General features: G+C 38.7%; 1 non-coding gene across 1 annotated transcript; it reads right to left on the bottom strand.

Moving 5' to 3' along the window:
• Positions 1-1,280: 1,280 nt before the first annotated feature.
• Positions 1,281-1,387, bottom strand: LOC128291235 (small nucleolar RNA R71). Its single transcript, XR_008281011.1, has one exon. It is a non-coding gene; the product is annotated as a small nucleolar RNA R71 (small nucleolar RNA).
• Positions 1,388-8,543: the final 7,156 nt, after the last annotated feature.

Below are 8,543 nucleotides of genomic sequence, written 5' to 3' on the forward strand. Positions count from 1 at the left end.
GTGAGCATGTGGAACATTTGAGAACTGTTTTCCAAACCTTGAGGGATAAGAAGCTATATGCTTGATAAACCGTAATTTATACATACTTTTATCCCTTGCTTAGCATATTTTTTGGATGAATTATCCTTAGATTTGGTTAATTCGATGCTCCTAATCTTTTAATTTCATGTTTTATACTTAGGTGAGCTTATGATAATAAAAAGAGCGAGAAACGGGCCAAAAACGGAGAAAATGGGTCAACTTGGGAAATCAACACGACCTGGACTTCCTCACACGGGTAGTTCACACGCCCGTGTAGTTTTAGTAAACTCTAACACGGCCTAGACTTCTTTACACGGGTAGACCACAAGCCCGTGTCTATTCCACAGACTCGAACACGGGTTGAAGCACTTGCACACGGGCGTGTCCCTGTCGAGTCCAAGTCTAGTCCTATTCAGAAAAAGCCACTCTTGAGGGTTTTTAAGCATTCTAAAGCCTATATAAACACCCCAGGAGGTCCCTAGAAAATAGACACGGAATAGGAGGCAAGGAATTACTCGAAAAAAAGCCGATCGATCCATCTCAGAAGCCGGATTATCCTTCAAGACTGAAGATCTCCATTCAATTTCCTTCAGGAGTTTTTTGGTTTTCTTTATGTTTTGTTATCATTATTCTTCTGAGATGTTTTCTTTTACACTTATGAACTAAATCCTCTAAATACCTAAGGGGAATGAAACCTAAGACGGGTCCTTGTTATTATTTTCTGAATTATATGATAAATATTTAAACCGAAGAGAAATAAAGCGAAGCCTAAGATACACAGAAGAAGAGTAATAGGACGGTATTTTCACCACAACCGAGGAGATGGCTGAAAATCAGGAAAACCCACTACCCCTACAATTGTTGCTGATCCAGTAAATCAGAATCCTGCTCCACGCACTATGTATGATTATGCTAAATCTAATTTAACAAGAACTAAGTCAAGTATAGTTCGGCCTACTGTTGCTGCAAATAATTTTGAGCTAAAACCTAACACGATTCAAATGATACAACAGTTTGTTCAGTTTGATGATTTGCAGGATGAGGATCAAAACACTCATTTGGTGAATTTTCTAGAACTCTGTGACACATTTAAAATCAATGGTGTTTCTAATGATGCCATTCGCCTTCGGTTATTTCCCTTTTCGTTGAGGAACAAAGCTAAACAGTGGTTGAACTCGTTACCATGAGGGTCAATCACTACTTAGGAACAAATGACCGAAAAATTTTTACTTAAATATTTTCCGTCGGCTAAAATGGCTAAGTTGAAGAATGATATCTCTTCTTTTGTGCAAATGGATCTAGAAACACTCTATGATGCATGGGAGAGATATAAGGATCTATTGAGAAGGTGCCCAAACCATGGGTTACCTCAAGTAGAACTTTTAAATAAAAAGATTGACGGTTTTTATGGTTCTACTCAAGTACATCCAATGATGAGATGCGATTCATATGGAGGAGGAGTACACACAAAATATCAATCCTTCAACCCCAACACCGAGAAGGAACAAGTTCAATATATGGGTAACAATAATTCTGGACCTCAAAATAACCCATACAGTAATACTTATAATGCAGGTTGGAGGAACCATCCCAACTTCTCGTAGGGTGGTCAAGGAAATCAAAGGCCACAACATTCTTCGGGTTTTCAGTAACCATCTTTCCAATAGGAAAAGAAGCCGAACCTTGAGGAGGTGCTAAAAAAGTTTATGTCAGTGTCAGAAACTCATTTTCAGAATACCTACACGGCACTTAAGAATCAACAAGCGTCGATCCAAGGGCTCGAAACTCAGATAGGACAGCTCGCTAAATTAATTTCTGAACGACCACAAGGTAGCCTACCGAGTAACACTGAATCTAACCCAAGGGAACAACTCAATACAATTACCATTCAAGATAAGGAAGGGTTAGTTGAACCTAAACTAGAACCGAGGCAAGGAATTGTGGTAAGTAAAGGTAAAGGTGAGACAGACCACAATGAGCAAAAACTGGTAAGTAGAGAGTACAAACCTCGTGTGCCTAACCCCAATGCGACAAAGAAAGACCACACGAACGAACAATTTGGTAAATTCCTTAAATTATTAAAGAAATTATGCATTAACTTACCATTTATTGAAGCTCTTTCGCAGATGCCAAACGCAGTTAAATTTTTAAAGGAGCTTTTAGCAAATAAATGGAAGTTGGATGAGATGTCGCATGTAGAGTTGAATGCAGTTTGCTCAGCAGTTCTACAGAATAAGCTACCTAACAAGTTGAAAGATCCAGGGAGTTTTATGATTCCTTGTTTAATTGGTATTTTGAACGTGAATAATGCATTGGCTGATTTAGGGGCGAGCATTAATGTTATGCCTTATAAAATGTTTAAACAGCTAGGTCTTGGGAAACCCAAACAAACTAAGATGAGCATTCAATTGGTTGATAAAACCATTAGATTTCCTAGGGGTATCATTAAAGATGTTCTTATTAAAATTGATAAATTTATATACCCAGTAGACTTTGTTGTTCTATATATGGAAGACATACCTTTAATTTTAGGACGACCTTTTTTAGCAACTTCTAGAACCATTATTGGTGTTGGTATAGGTGAACTCACACTTCGTGTGGGTGATGAAACAATCACTTTTCAAGCTCGTAATTTGAATAACACATCAAATATTGAGGATGGTTGTATAAATCATGCTACAAATACTAATCATGTGGCGCAACCTTCTTGGCAGGAAACACGTTCGAGGAGCATAGATGAGCCATGTTCAAATAACAACAAAGGACCAATCTATGAAGAACGAAGACTTCAGGTCAATGAACTAGATGAATGGCGAACACCTATCAAGGAGAAACCAAAAGCATACGAAAAATCGAAGCGACACCACAATGAACATAGGGATGAAACAAAGGAAATTAAAGTTGGGGACAAAGTATTTTTAGATGAAAAAGACCCTTGAATTGCTACTCTAGTGCACAATACGGACAGAGTGACTCCCTTCACAGTAATGAACATCTTCCCACATGGTACAGTCGAGGTAACACATACTGTATTCGAAACTTTTAAGGTAAATAATACTCGACTCAGACCTTATTTTGATAAAATTGATAGTAGAGGTGGGGAGTTTCAACTCCTCAATCGACCGTAATCACACGAAATTGAGGTAAGTCGAGCTTATACTATAAATAAGCTCTTCTCGGGAGGCAACTTGAGCACTAACAATGTTGATTTCTTTACATTTTTGTTAGTATTTAACATCCAAAGCATTAACTGAGTCCTTGAACATAGATTTTCAAAATCCACACGGCCAAGCACACAGGCGTGCCTTAGGCTGTGCTCATACCATGGGAGGCGACACGACTGTGCGATACGACCGTGTGAGAACAGAGCAAAATTTTTTCTCAACACGGGATTCGATACCTTGCCACGGTCGTGCAACGTGGCCGTAGGCAATTCTATCAAATCAACATGGGCGTTCGACACACCCGTGTCTATAAACCATGGTCTAAACTATCAAATTAACACGGGCATGCAACACGCTCGTGCCCACCAGTGTGGTTGATACTGTCAAAACAACACAGGCATGTCCCTTCATACATGGGTGTAGGAGAAGCGAACGAAGTAGGACACGGCCGTGTGCACCAACATGCCCAAGGAACACGAAATTGGGCCGAATTTCAAATGTGCCCAAATTTGAAAATCGAGAAACACACGGGCTGAAATAAGGGCACACGGGCGTGCCCCACGGCTGTGTGCCCCAATATCTATATAAATCCCTCACTATTCATCATCCCCTTCCCTAAAAACCCTAACCCTAGCCGCTGCAATCTTCTTCCCCCACCAACCGGCCACCCCCTAACTCTCTTTTCTTATTCTATTTTATTCCTCCTCATACCCCCTTTCCCCTTTCTTTTACATTTTCTCCCCTCTTTTCACCCTTGCGAGCCCTATTGCAAACCACCCGGCCTCATTGCCCATGCCCGTGGCCTACCCACACCCTCACCATCACACCGTCGCTCCTCTAACCACTAGTCCTCCACTAACGGTTTTCTTTTCTTTTTCATTTCCTTTTGATACTTACTATCATGATTTTATTGCTTACATTTTGCTGCTAATTGCTTATCATAACGTTCTCATTCTTAGGATCTTTTTCATCCCTTTCATGTTGAATTTAGTCATGATATTACTATGTCATTTGAAATAAAATTTCTGTCATCAAGTTAGATTACTTTTGGTTGAGTTTTGTTAGTGTCATTAGTTTGGTTGGATTTGTTAATTTAACTATATTTATGGTTAGTTCATGAATTTGTTAGCATATGTTATTTTCCTCGTTATTCTTGCAGATACACCATGTCAAACCCACGAGGGAAAAAGACTGTCAACCCCGCCTCGAAGAAGCGAAAAGGACCAGCATCCTCCTCGCATCCTACCACTGAAATGCGGCACCCATTCCTACAGTTTCCCCTAAGATCCCACGAGGATCTTTTTCAGATACTATGGGCCCAACCCCTAGGTGTGGGTTGTTGCATTGATTGGGCTGTGCTAGAGCAGATCCAACTCGCTGACGCTGTCCGGGCCCTCCTGACTACTGACTTGTGGGGGCTTTTCCTCGACATCATCGAGCCGACGCACCTCGAGCTCACACTCAAACTCTGTTCGACCTTTCATCTTCAAGTTGTTATGACAAATTTTGATGATCTTGGAATGGTCCAGTTCTGTCTCAGCGGTTTAGTTTGCCAGTTGAGTGTGCCTGAGTTTGGAGGCGCGTTAGAACTATACACAGAGGAGTTCATGGACGGCGACGACTTTGCCAGCCTCCATTGCCACATCCACTACTCTCCTTCAAACTACTGGAGGGCCCTCGTTCCTGCTTCGACCACCTATGACCCTAGTCGCTCCAAGGCATTGTCTTCCACCCCATCCCTGAGGTATACATGCCATCCTAGCCCACACCCTGACAGGACAGAGAGAGAGCATCGGTGTTGTCAACACCAACGACGCCTACTTTTTATGGAGCATGGCGTATGGGTACATATTCGACCTCGCCAATGTCATTACCCTCGCCATTCGCCATTAGATGGAGCAGCACAGAAAGGGAGTCATTTCTATAGGCCCTTATGTGACTTGCCTGGTGTAGTACTTTGGTATCCTCAACACGGTGGTGCAAGCATCCTCCCTCACTCTCATCAGTCAGATGTCCCCACAGGGCATCTCGAGTATGCTGCATATGAGGGTGATCGAGCGACGACATGGATTTGATCCTTCTCAGTACCGCCTAGTCTAATCAGCTGAACAGGAGGACCCAGAGGACATTACTGATGATGTCCCTCCACCTCACGAGGATCCAGACTCTCAGCCACCACCTATTCATTGTCCAGTTCATGCGGCGGCTTCACTTTTTGACATATCTGAACGCCTCACTCGATTCAAGTAGCAATGTTTTCAGTGCTTTGATCACATTAATGCAACTCTACATCAGATTTGTCAGCACCTTCACATCTCATCACCGCCCCCACCTCGCGAACCATCTAGCAATGAAGATGTTTAAAGACTTTTATTTATTATTTCTATCTTTTTACTTTTATCTTTATTTATTTTAAACTTACTTTTTATTTTATTTTATTTCTCTTTAATCTTGTTTTTACTTTATCTTTAGGTTTTATAATTTATATCAAGTAATTTATATTTTTATCCATTTCTTTATGAGTAATCATGTTACTTTATATTTCCTAAAGAGTTAATGATTATATCGCAGTTATGAAGAGCTCCAAAGCTCACTATTACTTAGGAATTTTCAATTCTACTGGCAAAGGTTCTCCACGACTGCCATGTCCTGCTCGACCATGACCATAGCTACCACCAATATAATATTCTTTTGGTGCAGGACTTATGGACTAGCGAACCTCTACCACTACCAGAGTATCCTCCTCCAATCTCACACTTGCCTTAGCCGATTAATCTCCATGAATCCAATTTAAGAATTCCATTTAACATTCAGGAAGTTTCATTTCTCTCCCTATCTTATGATCTAATATCTATATTTTTCACTAAATCTATCTTTGTACATTGAGGACAATGTACATCTTGAGTGTGGGGGGTTATTTATATCATTATTAGAAAAATCCCTGAATTTTGTCTTATTCTCACATGAATCACTCATATTATTATTAGAATGAATTTTGATTAATTTATGGTTTTTATTAATATGTCTTGAATTAAAACATAGGCATTTATGCATTTATTGTTTAAAATTCAAGGAATTAGAGAATCAAGCATGATAAGTTAATTTTTGAGAATAAAAAATCTTTAGGTTGTTTCCCCAAGTTTAGGTATTATCTTGAGTTGAAATTCACAGGTTTAACATCAAAAAGCCATAATTTTTGTGAGATCTTGAGCCTTTAGAGCATCTATTATTTCTATCATGCTTACTTTTATTATTGCTATGAGTGTGTCAATATTGATTTGTTATTCTAGAACTTACTTCGATTATGCATGTCAAGACCACACCATTGATTTGATATGTCAATATGATAAAGGCACTTAGGTTTAACCCACTTACTCCATAAAAGTCTACCTTCATAATTAACCCTTAGTGAACCCCCTTGAGCCTAACAAGCCATTTATTGATTTACCCTTAATATTAACCAATAACCCATTATTATTGAAATCCCCTCATTTTATCCCTATTTTTGTCGAGATTTGATTTGAATAAATTGCTTAGCTATGTTTTATTTTTTATAGCTAGCCTATGTTACTTATTTTTTCTTAAAAAAAAACATATTAGTAGTAACTTTTTGAGCTTAAGTATTTAATTCCATATCCTATGAAGAAAATTTCAATTCTAGAATCTTCTAATTAGGAATATAATTTATCAAATTGTAGTATTTTTCTAGTTAGGTAATTTTTCAATTCAATCTCGATTCTAACCTTCTTTTTCGGCTTGTAACCACACCCCCTAACCAAAGCCACGTTACAACCCTCTAAAGACCTTTTGATTGATGTATCATCTCAATATATAGTGGTGGAGATTTGGTTTTCACGCAAGCCTATGGTAATAACTTTTCATATTGACTATTGAGCGCTAAATTTCTTGTCCTTAAACACCTCGAGTGATTTGAGTGAATCTTTAGTGAGGATGTGAAACTCTGTCATATTTTGAATCAAAGGTGATTACTTAGATGAGGGGAGACACCTATGTTTTCGTGATAAAATGCTCAACTTGGAATGTTTGAAACTTTGATGCTCTTCGAGTTGAATTTTTAATGTATGATTACTTATGGATTATTTTGAGACACTATTGATGAAAATTATAAGTTGAGAAGGATTTATTCTGATTGTGAGTTGAGAATTTTGCTTGAGGACAAGCAAATGCTTAAGTGTGAGGGTATTTGATAAACCATAATTTATACATACTTTTATCCCATGCTTAGCAATTTTTTTGGAAGAATTATCCCTAGATTTGGTGAATTTGATGCTCCTAATCCTTTAATTTCATGTTTTATACTTAGGTGAGCATAGGAGAGTAAAAAGAGCGAGAAACGGGCCTAAAATGGAGAAAATGGGTCAACATAGGAAATCAACACGGCCTGGACTTCCTCACACAGGTAGTTCACACGCCCGTGTAGTTTTAGCAGACTCTAAAATGGCCTAGACTTCTTTACACGGGTAGGCCACATGCGCGTGTCTATTCAACAGACTCAAACATGGGTTGAAGCACTTGCACATGGCCGTGTCCCTGTCGAGCCCAAGTCTAGTTCTATTCGGAAAAGGCCACTCTTGAGGGTTTTTAAGCATTCTAAAGCCTATATAAAAACCCCCAGGAGATACCTAGAAAATAGGCACGAAGTAGGAGGTAAGGAATTACTCGAAGAAAAGCCGATTGATCCATCTCAGAAACCGAATTATCCTTCAAGACTGAAGATCTCCATTCAATTTCCTTAAGCAGTTTTTGGGTTTTCTTTATGTTTTGTTATCATTATTCTTCTGAGATGTTTTCTTTTACACTTATGAACTAAATCCCCTAAATACCTAAGGGGAATGAAACCTAAGACGGATCCTTGTTATTATTTTCTGAAATATATGATAAATATTTGATTTGTTCTTAATTATGAGTTCTTAATTCTTGCTTTAATATTCCAGGATATTGATTCAAGTATTGACGTGCTTATCAGAGGAGCAAAAGTCCCTATCTAAGAGTAGATCTAGCATAATTAAGTGGAGTTGATTGCACCCCTAAACATACGGTGACATAATTTTGTCGGATTAAGGTGAAACCTAATAAGGGAATCCATAGATCGAGTTAATGCAACACTAGGGGTTTTAATTAGAAAGAGATTTCAATTAAACAACCTAGGGTTAGACGTTGTTAGTCTTGAGAGAGATAATAATATAACTTAGGGATTTCTACGGATCAAATCAAGTGAATAAATCGTCTGATTCAGAGTCAAATAGCAAGTGAAGTCTAGGTGGATTTTCCCTTGGGTATTGTCCAAATCAATCAATTTTTCCCAAAAGTATTTCCCCAGTTTTCTTCCTGTGCATT

This window comes from Gossypium arboreum, chromosome 3 (assembly GCF_025698485.1).
Source record: "Gossypium arboreum isolate Shixiya-1 chromosome 3, ASM2569848v2, whole genome shotgun sequence".
Lineage (NCBI taxonomy): Eukaryota > Viridiplantae > Streptophyta > Magnoliopsida > Malvales > Malvaceae > Gossypium > Gossypium arboreum.